Below are 16,941 nucleotides of genomic sequence, written 5' to 3'. Positions count from 1 at the left end.
GAAAAGTATGAACAGGAAATTCACAGAAGCAAAATGGTCAATGACAGATAAAAGGTGGTATGGAAAATTTGGGAAATTGAAATTGTCAACAAGTAATATTGCTACAAATAATTTGTAGAATAAATAATCTGGTAGGACTAACTTTGAGGAAGTATTGCCAACAAAAGTCCATCTAGTCAAGGCTATGGTTTTTCCAGTGGTCATGTATGGATGTGAGAGTTGGACTGTGAAGAAAGCTGAGCACTGAAGAATTGATGGTTTTGAACTGTGATGTTGGAGAAGACTCTTGAGAGTCCCTTGGACTGCAAGGAGATCCAACCAGTCCATTCTGAAGGAGATCAGTCCTGGGTGTTCTTTGGAAGGAATGATGCTAAAGTTGAAACTCCAGTACTTTGGCCACGTCATGTGGAGTTGACTCATTGGAAAAGACTCTGATGCTGGGAGGGATTGGGGGCAGAAGGAGAAGGGGATGACAGAGGATGAGATGGCTGGATGGCATCACCAACTCAATGGAGGTGCATTTGAGTGAACTCCGGGAGTTGGTGATGGACAGGGAGGCCTGGCATGCTGCGATTCATGGGGTCGCAAAGAGTCGGACATGACTGAGTGGCTGAACTGAACTGAACAGAATATGGAAATACCATTTAAATAAAATTTATGCACACTGTTTTATATAGCAACTCATCATCTAGTTATGTGTCATGCAGAAATACTTGCACATGTTCATAATTACATACTGAATATTCCCACTAGCACTTAAATGGCTATCAATTTGTGAACACACTTATCTACAACATAGGTATGAGTTATACAGCCATGAAAGAAAACAGTTACTGCTAAGTCACTTCAGTCGTGTCCAACTCTGTGTGACCCCATAGATGACAACCCACCAGGCTCCCCCGTTCCTGGGATTCTCCAGGCAAGAACACTGGAGTGGGTTGCCATTTCCTTCTCCAATTCATGAAAGTGAAAACTGAAAGTGCAGTAGCTCAGTCATGTGCGACTCTTAGCAACCCCATGGACTGCAGCCTACCAGGCTTCTCCCACTATGGGATTTTCCAGGAAAGAGTACTGGAGTCCGGTGCCATTGCCTTCTCTGGAACAGTTAAATTATGGGCAATATTGTTAAATATTCTCTATTTCACATTACTAAACAAATATAAAGTTCCAGAAATTCTAAAAAAAAAAGAAGCATGACTTCCAATGACTTCCAAAGAAGCATTCTTTGGAAATAAATTTAAACATATTTTATGTAAATATATGTAAATTTGTACACCACAGAGGAAATGATCTTTAGAATACACTGAATTTCCAATAACTTCCACGTGTTCAAGGCAGTTTTAGAAAAGGCAGAGGAACCAAGATCAAATTGCTAACATCCACTGTATCATCAAAAAAGCAAGAGAGTTCCAGAAAAACATCTATTTCTGCTTTATTGACTATGCCAAAGCCTTTGACTGTGTGGATCACAATAAACTATGGGAAATTCTTCAAGAGATGGGAATACCAGACCACCTGACCTGCCTCTTGAGAAACCTATATGCAGGTCAGGAAGCAACAGTTAGAACTAGACATGGAACAACAGACTGGTTCTAAGTAGAAAAAGGAATATGTCAAGGCTGTATATTGTCACCCTGCTTATTTAACTTATATGCAGAGTACATCATGAGAAATGCTGGGCTGGAAGAAGCACAAGCTGGAATCAAGATTGCCGGGAGAAATATCAATAACCTTAGATATGCAGATGACACCACCCTTATGGCAGAAAGTGAAGAAGAACTAAAGAGCCTCTTGATGAAAGTCAAAGAAAAGAGTGAAAAAGTTGGCTTAATGCTCAACATTCAGAAAACTGAGATCACTGCATCCAGTCCCATCACTTCATGGCAAATAGATGGGGAAACAGTGGAAACAGTGGCTGACTTTATTTTTCTGGGCTCCAAAGTCACTGCAGATGGTCACTGCAGCCATGAAATTAAAAGACACTTACTCCTTGGAGGGAAAGTTATGACCAACCTAGACACCATATTAAAAAGCAGAGACATTACTTTGAAAACAAAGGTCCATGTAGTAAGGCTATGGTTTTTCCAGTGTTCATGTATGGTTGTAAGAATTGGACTATAAAGAAAGCAAAGCACAGAAGAATTGATGCTTTTGAACTATGGTGTTGGAGAAGACTCTTGAGCCTTGGACTGCAAGAAGTTCAACCAGTCCATCCTAAAGGAAATCAGTCATGGGTGTTCACTGGAAGGACTGATGTTGAAGCTGAAACTCCAGTTCTTTGGCCACCTGATACAAAGAGCTGACTCATTGGAAAAGACCCTGATTCTGGGAAATATGAGGGCAGGTGGAGAAGGGAATGACAGAGGATGTGATGGTTGGATGGCGTCACTGACTCAATGGACATGGGTTTGGATGGACTCTGGGAGTTGGTCATGAACAGGGAGGCCTGGCATGCTGCAGTTCATGGGGTCACAAAGAGTCAGACACGACTGAGCGACTGAACTGAACTGAACTGAACTGAATTTCCAATGAAAACAATTTAACTTTTTATTCTATATACTTCTTCATTACTTGACCTTTCACAATAATCTTTTCATTTATTTATTTTGTGATATTAAATAATTAGTGAAATAAACATATAGATTCAAAATATTCAGTTATTAAGATATTAAATCATAAGATTTTCATATCATGTTATCAGTGTATTAGTTTCACTCAGAATCCTTGAACTGAGGACTTCCCTGTTAGTCTAATGGGCTCCCCAGGTGGCTCAGTGGTAAAGAATTTGCCTACTGATGCAGGAGACCTAGGTTTGATCCCTTGGTCCGGGAGATCTCCTGGAGGAAAAATGACAATCCACTCCAATATTCTTGCCTGGGAAATCCCATTAACAGACAAACCTGCTTGGACACAACTGAGTGACTGAGCATGTACTTACACTGGTGGTCCAGTGGTTAAGACTCCAGCTTCCACTGCAGGAAGCACATGTTCAATCCCTGGGCTGGGAATAAAGATCCCCATCCCACATGCTGGGGCCAAAAGTAAAATAAATTCTTTTAAAAAAAGCTACTGGAAATTTGGCATACTATCCAATATGTCAAACAATGACTCTTTCTTTTTTTTTTTAGAACACCTTATATTTATAATTCCAATAGTTTTTGAAATCTTAACTCACATAGTCTACTGATTTTACTGTGGTTTAACAGCAGTATTATATGAATTTTACAATAGTTAAGGGACCTCTGCTGGATTACATCTATACTTATAATAGTGTTTTTGAGTCATGACTACAAATACTCTGCCAGCTCTCCCATCAAGTAATTCCCTCTCTCTTGAACTTTAGTAAATCTAGATGCTGTCTCACAAATGTTTCAGACTAACCTCCAAGGCTCAGTTACAGAACACAACACAGATCTCTCTCTGCCTCTCTGTCTTGGTCATTCAGCCTGTCTATGTCTCTATCTGTCTATCTATCTATCTATCTCACTATCTCCATTTCATCTCTCTGTCTGCCTACTCACCATGGAGGTCTGTAACACACTCAAAGTTTCCATGAGAAGTGACCACTTGTGGAAAGATACATACGAATGCCTAAGAAGTCCCAGTAGTTCCAGCCCTCCAGCAATTTGAGTCTTTTAAAAGCAATCACCAGAGGTCCTCATGCTTATAGTCCCAGAGAAACCTATTACAAGAATCACCTGAATGAGCCCCACCAACACTCAGAACTATGAGAGATAAAAATAAAATAAATATTTCTCTTCTAAGGACAGTTTTTTGCACTAATACATAACCTAAACAATAATCATGCTTTTATTATAATATCATAGTGATGATATATCTTAATAATGGGAAACTGTTAATGTTACATTTTGAAAGTAACTGTAACCCAGAAAAGGGAGTCACCATACCATAATGGTTAAGAGGTTGCACTCTGAACACAGACAGTGTGGATTTAAGTCACTGAAAAATTACTACATGAATTGCAATATTCATAGCAGCACTATTTACAATAGCCAAAACATGGAAGCCAACTAAGTGCCCAACAACAGATAATTGTCTTAAGATGTGGGATGTATATACAAAGGAATATTACTCACCCTTAGAAAGAATAAAATTTTGCCATTTGTAGCAACATGGATGAACCTAGAAAATAAAATTCATAGTGAAATATGTCATTCATAAAAATACTATATCACTTATATGTGAAATCTAAAAAGTAATACAAATGTATCTATATATAAAACAGAATCAGATTCACAGACATAGACAATAAATTTATGATTACCAAACTGCAGAAGGGGAAGAACAAATTAGGAGTACAGTGCTACAAATATAAACTATTAAACATAAAATAAGCAATAAAAATCTATTGACTAGCACAGAGAATTATACCCAATATCTTGTAATAAATGATGATGAGTATAATCTACAAAAAATCCTGAATCATGATGCTATGCACCTAAAACTCAGACAAAATTATAAAACTACACTTAAAGATACATAGAGAGATAATAGATAGGTTTACATTACAAACCAGGGGCTATTAAACCATGGCCTCTGAGCCAAATCCTGGTGGCACCCATTTGTTATTCTACCAGTGAAGCTAAATTTATATAACACAAAATTCACCTTTTTAACCATTATAAATTGTATAATTCAGTTAATGAATTACACGATGTGCAACTATCACCTCTAGCTAGATCTGGAGTCTTTTCATCTCCCAAAAGCAGCTATGTAGTTACTTCCCACTCACTCATTCCTCAGCCCTAGCAAATTGACATCCTCATTCTGTTGAATATATTAAAGAAGCAGAATGTAGAGAAATTTCACAACACCTTGAACCTCCCTCTTCTTAAATGGCAGCATGACATATTCCATGGGCCAGCTCTTACCTGAAACAAGAATAACTAATGGAAATTGTGTTTTAAACAGCTATTTAAAGTGTCTAGAAATTTTCCTGAAGACATACAGTAAAGACACATTTATTCCAGAAAAAATTACAACAGTAAAACCACCAAAATCCTGTGCTATTTAAACCTCAAATTTTTCCCTCTCTCACTATCCTTAGTCAGAAAAATAGATTCCACTCTAAGTAGGTTCAGAAAGAACACAAAGCTCGCACTCCTACAATTCCTTTTGAGTGCTATAGTATCTCCTTAGAAGGGTCAAGCCACTTGAATTCCACACACACACACACACACACACATATCTCAGCTGTGTGTTACAGAGGCTAAGTTCCAGGCAAGAGTGGTCAACGAGGTTCTCCCTTCTTCCACTCTGCTGCTGCTGCTGCTGCTAGGTCGCTTCAGTCGTGTCCGAATCTGTGCGACCCCATAGACGGCAGGCAGCCCACCAGGCTGCCCCATTCCTGGGATTCTCCAGGCAAGAACACTGGAGTGGGTTGCCGGTTCCTTCTCTAATGCATGGAAGTGAAAAGTGAAAGTGAAGTCTCTCAGTCGTGTCCCACTCTTAGCGACCCCATGGACTGCAGCCTACCAAGCTCCTCTGTCCATGGGATTTTCCAGGCAAGAGTACTGGAGTGGCTTGCCATTGCCTTCTTCCACTCAGCCACACTCAAAGGGTAAAGATTCTATTTAGGTACAACATATTGAGTATAGTGAATTGCAGATAGTCATTTCCTCAGCTCATTCATAGAATGCAGCTTCCATGATGAAAGAGGCAAACTAAAAATAGACACTATTATTTACACCTAAAAGAAGGATGTAACAGAGAGAGCAGTGTGCCACTGTCCATATCCCCAGCTCTGGAAGCCAAGGTTCAGAGAGTTTGATCAGAGGGAGATTCGAAGCATAAAACACAGAGCCCCAACCTAGTCTCAATGCATTCATTTTATTTGAATCAGATTGTGGGAAGGTCGGGGCTTCCCTGATAGCTCAGTTGGCAAAGAATCTACATGCAATTCAGGAAAACCCCACCTTGACTCCTGGGTAAGGAATATCCCTTGGAGAAGGGATAGGCCACCCACTCCAGTATTTTTGGGCTTCCATTGTAACTCAGCTGGTAAAGAGTCCGCCTGCAATAAGGGAGACTTTGCTTTGATCCCTGGGTTGGGAAGATCCCCTGGAGAAGGGAAAGGCTTACCCACTCCAGTGTTCTGGCCTGGAGAATTCCAGGGACTACAGTCCATGGGGTCACAAAGAGTCAACATGACTGTGCAACTTGCACTTAGTGGGAAGTTCACACCTATGAGTGCCCACAAGCTATGAACAAATTTGTTGCTAAGAAGCTAAGAAGAAGCTGGTTGCTTCATGACAGATACAAGCTAAACCACTGGGAAGTTACCAGAAACCCTAGAAAACCAATGGCAGACACAGCTGAGAAGAGACTTTCTGAGGTCAGAACACACATCAGACACTGACTTCCAAAGCATCCCTGCAAAAAAATCTGAACTTTTTGGGGTCAGATGCTGGAGCAATTTATACTTCCAAGATATTATCCAAAACTATAGCACAATCACCCAACAACTGGTGAGGGCTAACAGTTAAAAAAAGAGACAGTCAAAAGGAGTGTCCCACTATAACTGCTGTCAGCCCAGGGAATGTGAGTATGCCCAAGACTGCACTCTCCAAGTAGTCATATCATAGCTTTAACATAGTAGAGGAAAAAGACTTCACTAAAATAGTCCATTCAGTTACTGAACAAATAGCAGTAAAAATACATGGACCTGCAGAGGATCAATATTCAGACTTGCTATACTCTTATTATATAAATGTTACAGTTTAACAAAAATTTCGCCATACATATATATAAAAATGGAAATGTGACCTCCATGTGGGGGAAAAAACGCAGTACAAACTGACTAGGAGAGAGACTAATTGTTCAAACAGGGAAAAACTTCAAATTAGCTATTGTAAATTGTATTCAATGACCCAAAGGAAACTATGAGAAATGCAAAACACTCAAATAAAAGAAATTATAAACTAAATATATACATTGATGTGTGTGTGTGTGTGTGTGTGTGTGTGTGTGTGTGTGTGTATACATATATAAACAGTCACAGGCTTCCAAGGTAGCACTAGTGGTAAAGAACCCAACAGCTAATTCAGAAGACATGAGAGATGTGCATTCAGTCCCTAAATTGGGAAGATCCCCTGGAGTAAGGGCATCAAACCCTCTCCAGTATTCTTGCCTGGAGAATCCAATGGACAGAGGAGCCTGGCAGGCTAGAGTCCATTGGGTCACAAAGAGTCAGACATGACTGAAGCAACATAAGAGGCACACAAGCAAATGACCATGAGGCCATTGTGAATCCTTATATTACACCAAAATGGAGGGCTCTGAATTCCTAAAAGCATGCAACCCACCTTCAGTAAACCATTCTTAAGATGTAAAGAGAAGTATAAATTAATGTCCCATCCAATTGAATCTATAAGTCAGAGATTGTTGTTTCTCAGCCATTCAGTCATGTCTGACTCTTTGTGACCCCATGAACTGCAGCATGCCAGGCTTCCTGTTCTTCACTATCTCCCAGAGCTTGCTCAAACTCATGTCCATCAAGGTGGTGATGCCATTCAACCATCTCATCTTCTATCACCAACTACTCCTCCTGCCCTCAATCTTTTTCAGCATCAAGGTCTTTTCCAATGAGTCAGCTTTTCACCTCAGGTAGCCAAAGTATCAGAGCTTCAGCTTCAGCATCAGTCCTTCCAATGAATATTCAGGGTTGATTTCCCTTTAGGATTACCTGGTTTGATCTCCTTGCTGTCCAAATGACTCTAAAGAGCCTTCTCACAGTTGAAAAGCATCAATTCTTGGATACTCAGCCTTCCTTACCATCCAACTCTCATATCCATACATGACTACTGGAAAAACCATAGCTTTGACTATATGGACCTTTGTCAACAAAGCAATGTCTCTGCTTTTGAATGTGCTGTCTAGGCTTGTCATAGCCTTTCTTCCAAGGAGCAATCATCTTTTAATTTCATGGCTGCAGTCACTACCTACAGTGATTTTGGAGCCCAAGAAAGTAAGAGATACAACGTAGGGGATAGAAATCATGTTTTCAAAAGTATCAAATGAAAATTTTAGAGTTGAAAATTACAATACTGGAAAAAATTCACTAGAAGGAGTCAGTAGTCAAGTTGAAGCCACAGATGAAAAAGCCAGCAAATTCAATATAGATCAATAAGATAATACAATCAAAAGAACAGAGATAAAAAAGAATAAAGAGAAATGAACACAAGGGCAGCAAATTGTGGGACATAATCCAATACACTAACATACACAAAATAGGAGTGCTGTAAGAAAGATAGGCAAAGCAAAATCTTCAAAAAATAATGGCAGAAAACATCCTAAATATGATGAATGATATCAGTCTACATATCCCAGGGTTTCAATCAATTCCAGGTAGGATAAATATGGGAGAGTCATACACAGACACTAGTGAAATGTTGAAAGCTAAAGATAGAAAATCTTCAAGCACTAATAGAAGATAATACAGCCATACCAGTAAACTCCAATAAGATACTACTTATATCTCATCAGAAACAGTGGATGCTCCATGGCAGTGAGATGATATATTCAAAGTGTTGAAAGACAAAACCATCAGCCAAATATTCTATGTCAAACAAAGCTGTCTTTAAAAACTGAGGGCAAAAAACAGATAGTCCTTTGCCCATCCTACCCCCAAAAGTCCCCGCCACCACCACCACCCACTGTCTCCCCTGTGTCCAGAAGATCCTCTGGTGGAAACGATAGCTATCCACTCCAGGATTCTTGCCTGGAGAATCCTAGAGGAGCCTGGCTGGCTATGGTCCACAGGGTCATAAAGAATCAGACACAACAGAAGCAACTTGCCAGGCACGTGCATATTGTATATTGTACATGCACATATATGTTTCCTTTATCAAAAAACACTTCCAAACATCTTTGGCTAAAACACTCCAAGCTCTTTTCCAAAAATTACCTAATATATGCATTTGACAATATTGTCACTTCCTCTCAGATTTTTTGTTTGTTTGTTTTTGTTCTCCTTTCAGGAAGACCCACTACAACATATGAGACAATGATTGGAAGGTGAAATATGGCTCATTCGAGCCTACTGGGATTTAGAATTTCCTCTCCCAGTGCTACCAAATTTTGAATTTGATGGAGGCCTCCTCTGCAAACCTGCCAAATCTCTGTCTAAGGTATTCCCATTTTGCTTTGTTTACTTTGCATTTTCAATAGAAATAATTCTGCATTCTTAATTTAGAATGCTTGATGAGAGTGAGTTGGATGTGTAAAGCTTGATAAAACTACCAATTAGAAACTCAAAGAAATTCCTATACCAACTCAAGTATCTGAATTTAATTATCATTACAGAATCAAATGGGATACCTGGGAAACTTTGAGAATATATGAAAAAAATGAAAGTCTTCATTATTCAACACATAATAAAATATATGACATTCATTAAAAGAATAATTGTACAATGATTAGCATATTCCAGAAGTAAGTGCTAATATAGAGAAATGGTGTTAAGCCAGCTTGTGCCACTTGGCACTCTACCTGGAAACTCAGAATACAAGAAAGTCATAAAAACTTCATTCTCAGTATCATAATATGGAAATTCCTACCCTGGTGGCTCAGATGGTGAAGAATCTGCTTGCAGTGCAGGAGACCTGGGTTCAATTCTCAGGTCGGGAAAATTCTTAGAGAATGGAATGGCAACCCACTCCAGTATTCTTGCCTCAGAATCCCATGGACTAAGGAGCCTAGCAGGCTGAAGTCCATGAGGTCACAAAGACTGGGACACGACTGATTGACTAACACTTTCACTTTCACACATGCTATTGAAATATCCAGTAGGAATTATGGAAATTATCTCTGAAGCACTGACAAGTCAGGTGAAATCTTAAGGATGTTCAGGGATAAGTAAAAGGGATAGGGTAGGGGTGGAGGAAAACATGAAAGAAAAGTAGGTAGAATAGTAATGACAGTTTCCAAGAAGTTCAAGCTTAGTCTAAATGGGAAGTGGCTGAGTAAGAGGCAGATGATGTTGAAGAGATGAGTTGAAGAGAGATCATCATAAGGAATTTGAAAGATCTAGTAGAAGAATTGGGAGAAAGTTAAAGAGTTAAGAAAGGAAGAGATAGGATCATATTCTCATGGCTATTTGAGGAGGCCTTACAAAAAGCTGTGAAAAAAGAGAAGCCAAAAGCAAAGGAGAAAAGGAAAGATATACACGCTTGAATGCAGAGTTCCAAAGAATAGCAAGGAGACATAAGAAAGCCTTCCTCAATGATCAGTGCAGAGAAATAGAGGAAAACATTAGACTGGGAAACACTAGAGCTCTCTTCAAAAAAATTATAGATACCAAGGGAACATTTCATGCAAAGATAGGCTCAATAAAGGACAGAAATAGTATGGACTTAACAGAAGCAGAAGTTATTAAGAAGAGGTGGCAAGAATACACAGAAGAACTGTACCTAAAAGATATTCATGACCCAGATAATCACGATGGTGTGATCACTCACCTAGAGTCAGACATCCTGGAATATGAAGTCAAGTGGGCCTTAGGAAGTATCACTATGAACAAAACTAGTGGAGGTGATGGAATTCCAGTTGAGCTATTTCAAATCCCAAAATAAATGATGCCATGAAAGTGCTGCACTCAATATGCCAGCAAATTTGGAAAACTCAGCAGTGGTCACAGGCTGGAAAAGGTCAGTTTTCATTCCAATCCCAAAGAAAGGCAATGCCAAAGAATGCTCAGACTTCCACATAATTACACTCATCTCACACACTAGCAAAGTAATTCTCAAAATTCTTCAAGCCAGGCTTCAGCAATACGTGAACTGTGAAACTCCAGATGTTCAAACTAGATTTAGAAAAAGCAGAGGAACCAGAGACCAAATTTCCAACATTTGCTGGATCATCAAATAAATAACAGAGTTCCAGAAAAACATCTATTTCTGCTTTATTGACTATGCCAAATCCTTTGACTGTGTGGATCAAAACAAACTGTAGAAAATTCTTCAAGAGATGGGAATACCAGACCACCTGACCTACCTTTTGAGAAACCTACATACAGGTCAGGAAGCAACAGTTAGAACTGGACATGGAACAACAGGCTGGTTCCAAATAGGAAAAGGAGTATGTCAAGGCTGTATGTTGTCACCCTGCTTATTTAACTTATATGCAGAGTACATCATGAGAAAAGCTGGACTGGAAGAAGCACAAGCTGGAATCAAGATTGCTGGGAGAAATATCAATAACCTCAGATATGCAGATAACACCACCCTTATGGCAGAAAGTGAAGAAGAACGAAAGATCCTCTTGATGAAGGTGAAAGAGGAGAGTGAAAAAGTTGGCTTAAAGCTCAACATTCAGACAACTGAGATCATGGCATCTGGTCCCATCACTTCATGACAAATAGATGGGGAAACAATGCCAAACTTTATTTTGGGGGGGCTCCAAAGTCACTGGAGATGGTGACTGCAGCCATGAAATTAAAAGACGCTTACTCCTTGGAAGGAAAGTTATGACCAACCTAGCCAGCATATTAAAAAGCAGAGATATTACTTTGTCAACAAGGGTCCACCTAGTCAAGTTATGGTTTTTCCAGTAGTCATGTATGGATGTAAGAGTTGGACTATAAAGAAAGCTGAATGCTGAAGAATTGATGCTTTTGAACTGTGGTGTTGGAGAAGACTCTTGAGAGTCCCTTGGACTATAATGAGATCCAACCACTCCGTCCTAAAGGAGATCAGTCCTGGGTTTTCATTGGAAGGACTGATGTTGAAGCTGAAACTCGAATTCTTTGGCCACCTGATGCGAAGAGCTGACTCCTGAAAAGATCCTAGTGCCTGGAAAGATTGAAGGCAGGTGGAGAAGGGGACGACGGTGGATGAGATGGTTGGATGGCATCAGCGACTCTATGGACATGAGTTTGGGTAAACTCCCGGTGTTGATGATGCACAGGGAGGCCTGATGTGTTGCAGTACATGGGGTCACAAAGAGTCGGACATGACTGTGTGACTGAACTGAGCTGAAGATAATGTAAAGTATAGAGATGAGAAAATAATAAATCATTCAAATTATAATTTTTCTTAGTGTTAATAAGGAAGTGAAATACTAATGACTTATTTTTAAAAAGTATTCAGAACATCTCCCTGGAATAAGTTAAAGAAATGATTTAGCAGGACTATACTAATAAACAATTAAATATGAGTTGCTATGTTGCTATGTGGTCTTCTTCCAATAATCTATGTAGTAACCAATGACAATATTGATGAAGAGTCTAAGTCCAACACCGTTCCTCTTCACCACTGAGTATTGCCTCTGTCTCCTTTCTTTCCTAACTCATACACACAAGTGCACAAATACACATAACACTAGAAGACATTTACCTTATACCAAGACCTCAAGAATCTCAGGCATTAAGTCTGTTAAAAAATAGTCATTATTGAAAACACTATGGAGTTTCCTAAAAAGCTTAAAAATAGAATTTACATATAGTCCAGCAATTACTCTTCTGGGAATGTATTCACAAGAATTCAAATTAGGATGCCAACGAGATATTTGTACATCATGTTCATGAAAGCACTGTTCACAAGAGCCAAGAGGCTGAAGCAACCCGAGTGTCCCTCAACCAATAAAGCAATAAGCGATTATTCAACCTTTATAAGGAAATTCTGAAACACTACACATCTTGGATGCACCTTCCTCTGAGTGCCATAAGCCAGTCCAGAAGGAAAAGTACTCTAAAATTCAAAAGTATATGGCTTAGTCAAATTTGTAGAAACACAAAGCAGAGTGATGGTTGCCAGAGCATTTCTTAATGACATAGATTTTCAGTTTTGCCAGGTGATAAAGTTCTGGTTATTGGTTGCACAATCTGAATACACTTAACACTACTGAACCACACATTTAGGAATGGTTAAGATGGTAATATCTTTTAAAAATCTACAACTCTTTAGGGGAAATGCTTTCAATTTTTCACCATTGAGGATAATGTTTGCTGTGGGTTTGTCATATATAGCTTTTATTATGTTGAGGTATGTTCCTTCTATTCCTGATTTCTGGAGAGTTTTTATCATAAATGGATGTTGAATTTTATCAAAGGCTTTCTCTGCATCTATTGAGATAATCCTTAAAAAACTGGAAATAGAACTGCCATACGACCCAGCAATCCCACTGCTGGGCATATACACCGAGGAAAGCAGAATCGAAAGAGACACGTGTACCCCAGTGTTCATCACAGCACTGTTTATAATAGCTAGGACATGGAAGCAACCTAGATGTCCATCCGCAGATGAATGGATAAGAAAGCTGTGGTACATATACACAACGGAGTATTACTCAGCCATTAAAAACAATACATTTGAATCAGTTCTAATGAGGTGGATGAAACTGGAGCCTATTATACAGAGTGAAGTAAGCCAGAAAGAAAAACACCAATACAGTATACTAACGCATATATATGAAATTTAGAAAGATGGTAATGACAACCCTGTATGCGAGACAGCAAAAGAGACACAGATGTATAGAACAGTCTTTTGGACTCTGTGGTGGGGGGCGGGGGGATGATTTGGGAGAATGGCATTAAAACATGTATAATATTATATAAGAAACGAATCGCCAGTCCAGGTTTGATGCAGGATACAGGATGCTTGGGGCTGTTGCACTTGGATGACCCAGAGGGATGGTATGGGGAGGGAGGTGGGATGGGGGTTCAGGATGGGGAACACATGTACACCCATGGTGGATGCATGTTGACGTATGGCAAAACCAATACAATATTGTAAAGTTTAAAAAAAAATCTACAACTCTAATAATTCCAGACCATATCTGATTTTTCTCTCTTTAATTGTTTGCAGCAATCATTCCAATATTGGTTGCTATGCTATTGATCCTTTGTGATGAAGCAAATTCTTTCCTCCCAGGATATGGAAGAGTTTGCCAAGAGCTCTGGAGAAAAAGGTATTATGGTATTTTCTTTGGGGTCAATGGTCACTAACATAAAAGAAGAAAGAGCCAATATGATTGCATCAGCTCTTGCCCAGATTCCACATAAGGTAGGCAAAGTAGCTTAATAGTTAAAAACTATTTAATAACTTGTTTCAATAATGTAAAAAGTCAGATTACAGACAATTTCTGCAAGAAGGTAAACTACTATGACAGCTCCAACTTATCTCAGATATTTATAAAAGCCAAAATATACATGGCAAGTGCTACAGTAGTACAGTGTCTTTTATTAACAACACTGTGGATTAACATTATTATAAAGAAAAATATTTAAGAGATACTGTGTGAAATATAATGGGATTGTGGACTGAAAGGTAAATCACCAAATTCTGCTTTGTCATTTGTTCCTCTTGAATGAAGGACTCCTGAGGACAGTACACACACAGATGTTCTCAAGAGTTAAATTTTAACAGTACGTGCAGTAACACAATGATATTATGCAATAGTGATAAAAGTCTGGAATGCATTATGCAGATTGTATTTGCCCTGGCCCCTTTCATTTCCCCCAAATTTTAGAATAGCCCTATCAGTGTGCTTCTCAGGGTCCTGAACAGAGAAAGGATGGCCAGGGCTCCCCAAGTTGCCTCCAGATACCCAACCAGCGCAAAGACTTAGAAAAAGAGAAATATCGGCCTCCCTGGTTGACTGAACCCTGCCAAAGTCTGAAGCGGGAACATCAAAGAGAAAGTGAGAAGATGGGTCTTTGCCGTTTAGTTAACCCTGTGCATTGTAAGGTCTGGCCCTTAATGGACTCTGCTTCTAACCTGTCACATTGTCCCTCCTGATTGAGAAGGAAGAAAGGATTATAAGAAGGCATGAGGCACAAGGAAGACTGGCATGGAAAATATTTAGCAGCCACTTTCTCCATAAAATAGAGTGATACCTTATTTTCTAATGTATAAAATACCCCGGGGGTCTTTGGATATTTGTGAACTACTCTTTTAGTTTGACATCTGATATTGCAGTCTTCTCCTAATAACCTATGCTCTTTTTATTTTGCTGAGAAACTAAACTTACTTTATATTCACATAGCAAATAGAGGTTAAAAACAATAAATTATAATCCAGTGTATGAGAATTGATTGGGAATTCCAAAACTGGTACCTTACTTTGTAGAAAGTAAGAAACTTCACTTTCACTTTTCACTTTCATGCATTGGAAAAGGATATGGCAACCCACTCCAGTGTTCTTGCCTGGAGAATCCCAGGGACGGGGGAGCCTGGTGGGCTGCTGTCTATGGGATCATACAGAGTCAGACACGACTGAAGCGACTTAGCAACAGCAGCAGCAGCAGCATAGAAACTAAATGATTGCTACTTTCAATGCTTTGTGTTTGTTGTTAAAGCATTCAAGGTCAGCTGAATAAATTTTATTATCATGAGGTTGGATATTTTCAATAACCTTATTCATATGTATAAATTACCAACAAGCTCTTCTTTTCTAAATTTAAACTATTTCCAAACCTAATAAATGTGGTAATACTCTGGGTTCATGACAAAACTTGCTAGTTTTTATTTTTTTGGAAGTAATGCTTACAATCTGTAATCTAAGAAGGTATGCTTTCTAAGTAGCATTAACTTATTATTGCTAAATTATAAATGAACAGAAAGTTATTTCTCTTGAATGGCTAATTACACATGCATTTTCCTTGTATATCAAAAGAGTAAAATATATCTATGAAAAGATATATTAACAAGTGAATATAAGTTAACTCTTTTCTGTAGCATGTCAGTGAGTATCATATTTGAAAATGACAGTGTATTAAAGTGAAGTCACTCAGTCGTGTCCAACTGTTTGCGACCCCATGGACTGTAGCCTACCAGATTCCTCCATCCATGAGGATTTTCCAGGCAAGAGTACTGGAGTGGTTTGCCATTTCCTTCTCCAGAAGATCTTTCCAACCCAGGGATTGAACCTGGGTCTCCCTCATTGTAAGCAGACACTTTACTGTCTGAGCCACCAAGGAAATATATATATATATAATGAACATCTAAGCATTATAAAACTTATGAATTCTGAAACTTTGTCAATAATGTGTGTAAAACTATGAGGGTTGAGGGTAGAAGACATAAAATTTAAGAAATTAAGAAAACTAAGAAAATTAAATATAAAAATTAAGAAATTTAGAAGAAAATAAAATAAAGCAATAAAGTATATAGATTATTAGAAATTTCCCAGTCTTTTTATATTAGAATAAAGACCATCTAGCAATTTTTTTAAATATCTAAATTTGGCATTGAAAATTTCTTTTGTCTATGCCATCATGTGTAGAAATTCATGATTATATTCCATACCTGACTGAACATAGTAATAAGTATGTAAAATATGGGTACTTCTACTAATGTCAGTGCATTAGTAGTTGTCATGACTTAAGAGCTCTTGTACTTGTTTCCTGACACACCATGTGGAAGACATTCAACTAGTTGTCTTTTAATCTCTTCAGAATTCTAATGCTATAACTTTAAACTCACTGAATAAGGTATTTCCTTTACCCCAACAGGTTCTACAGAGATACAATGGCAAGAAGCCAGACACCTTAGGACCCAATATTTGGCTGTGTAGCTGAATCCTCCAGAACGACCATCTTGGTAAAAATTGGCAGAACAAATGCTATAAACATGAATAACAGCTGAGCAGAGTGATAGTACTTCATTAGGAAACAAACTTATCAACTGTTTATTATTGAAACACTCAAAGAGAAAACTTTAGCTCTGTATTTTCACTCCCAACCCTAGAAGGGGAAAGGAGAAAATGTGACAGTTGGCACTGTATTATAACTGGTCATGTCCCTTATGTTCAAAATAAAAAAATATCTTTACTTTGCCTGTAATTACTTCTCACAGTGAAATATTCAGTAGCTTCATGAATTATTGTTCTATATCTGAATTCTTTCCTTATATCTCTTTTTTCTCCTGTGTTCAGTTCAGCTGCTCAGTTGTGTTTGACTTTGTCACCCCATGGACCGCAACAT

At 38.6% G+C, this 16,941-nt stretch overlaps 1 pseudogene; it reads left to right on the top strand.

The window, feature by feature from the left end:
• The first annotated feature begins 8,297 nt into the window (after nt 1–8,297).
• On the top strand, nt 8,298–16,642 carry LOC113894641 (annotated as a pseudogene).
• Nucleotides 16,643–16,941: the final 299 nt, after the last annotated feature.

Source organism: Bos indicus x Bos taurus, chromosome 6 (genome assembly GCF_003369695.1).
Source record: "Bos indicus x Bos taurus breed Angus x Brahman F1 hybrid chromosome 6, Bos_hybrid_MaternalHap_v2.0, whole genome shotgun sequence".
Lineage (NCBI taxonomy): Eukaryota > Metazoa > Chordata > Mammalia > Artiodactyla > Bovidae > Bos > Bos indicus x Bos taurus.
Note: the sequence above shows the minus strand (reverse complement) of the source record. Positions and strands in the feature narration are given on the sequence as shown.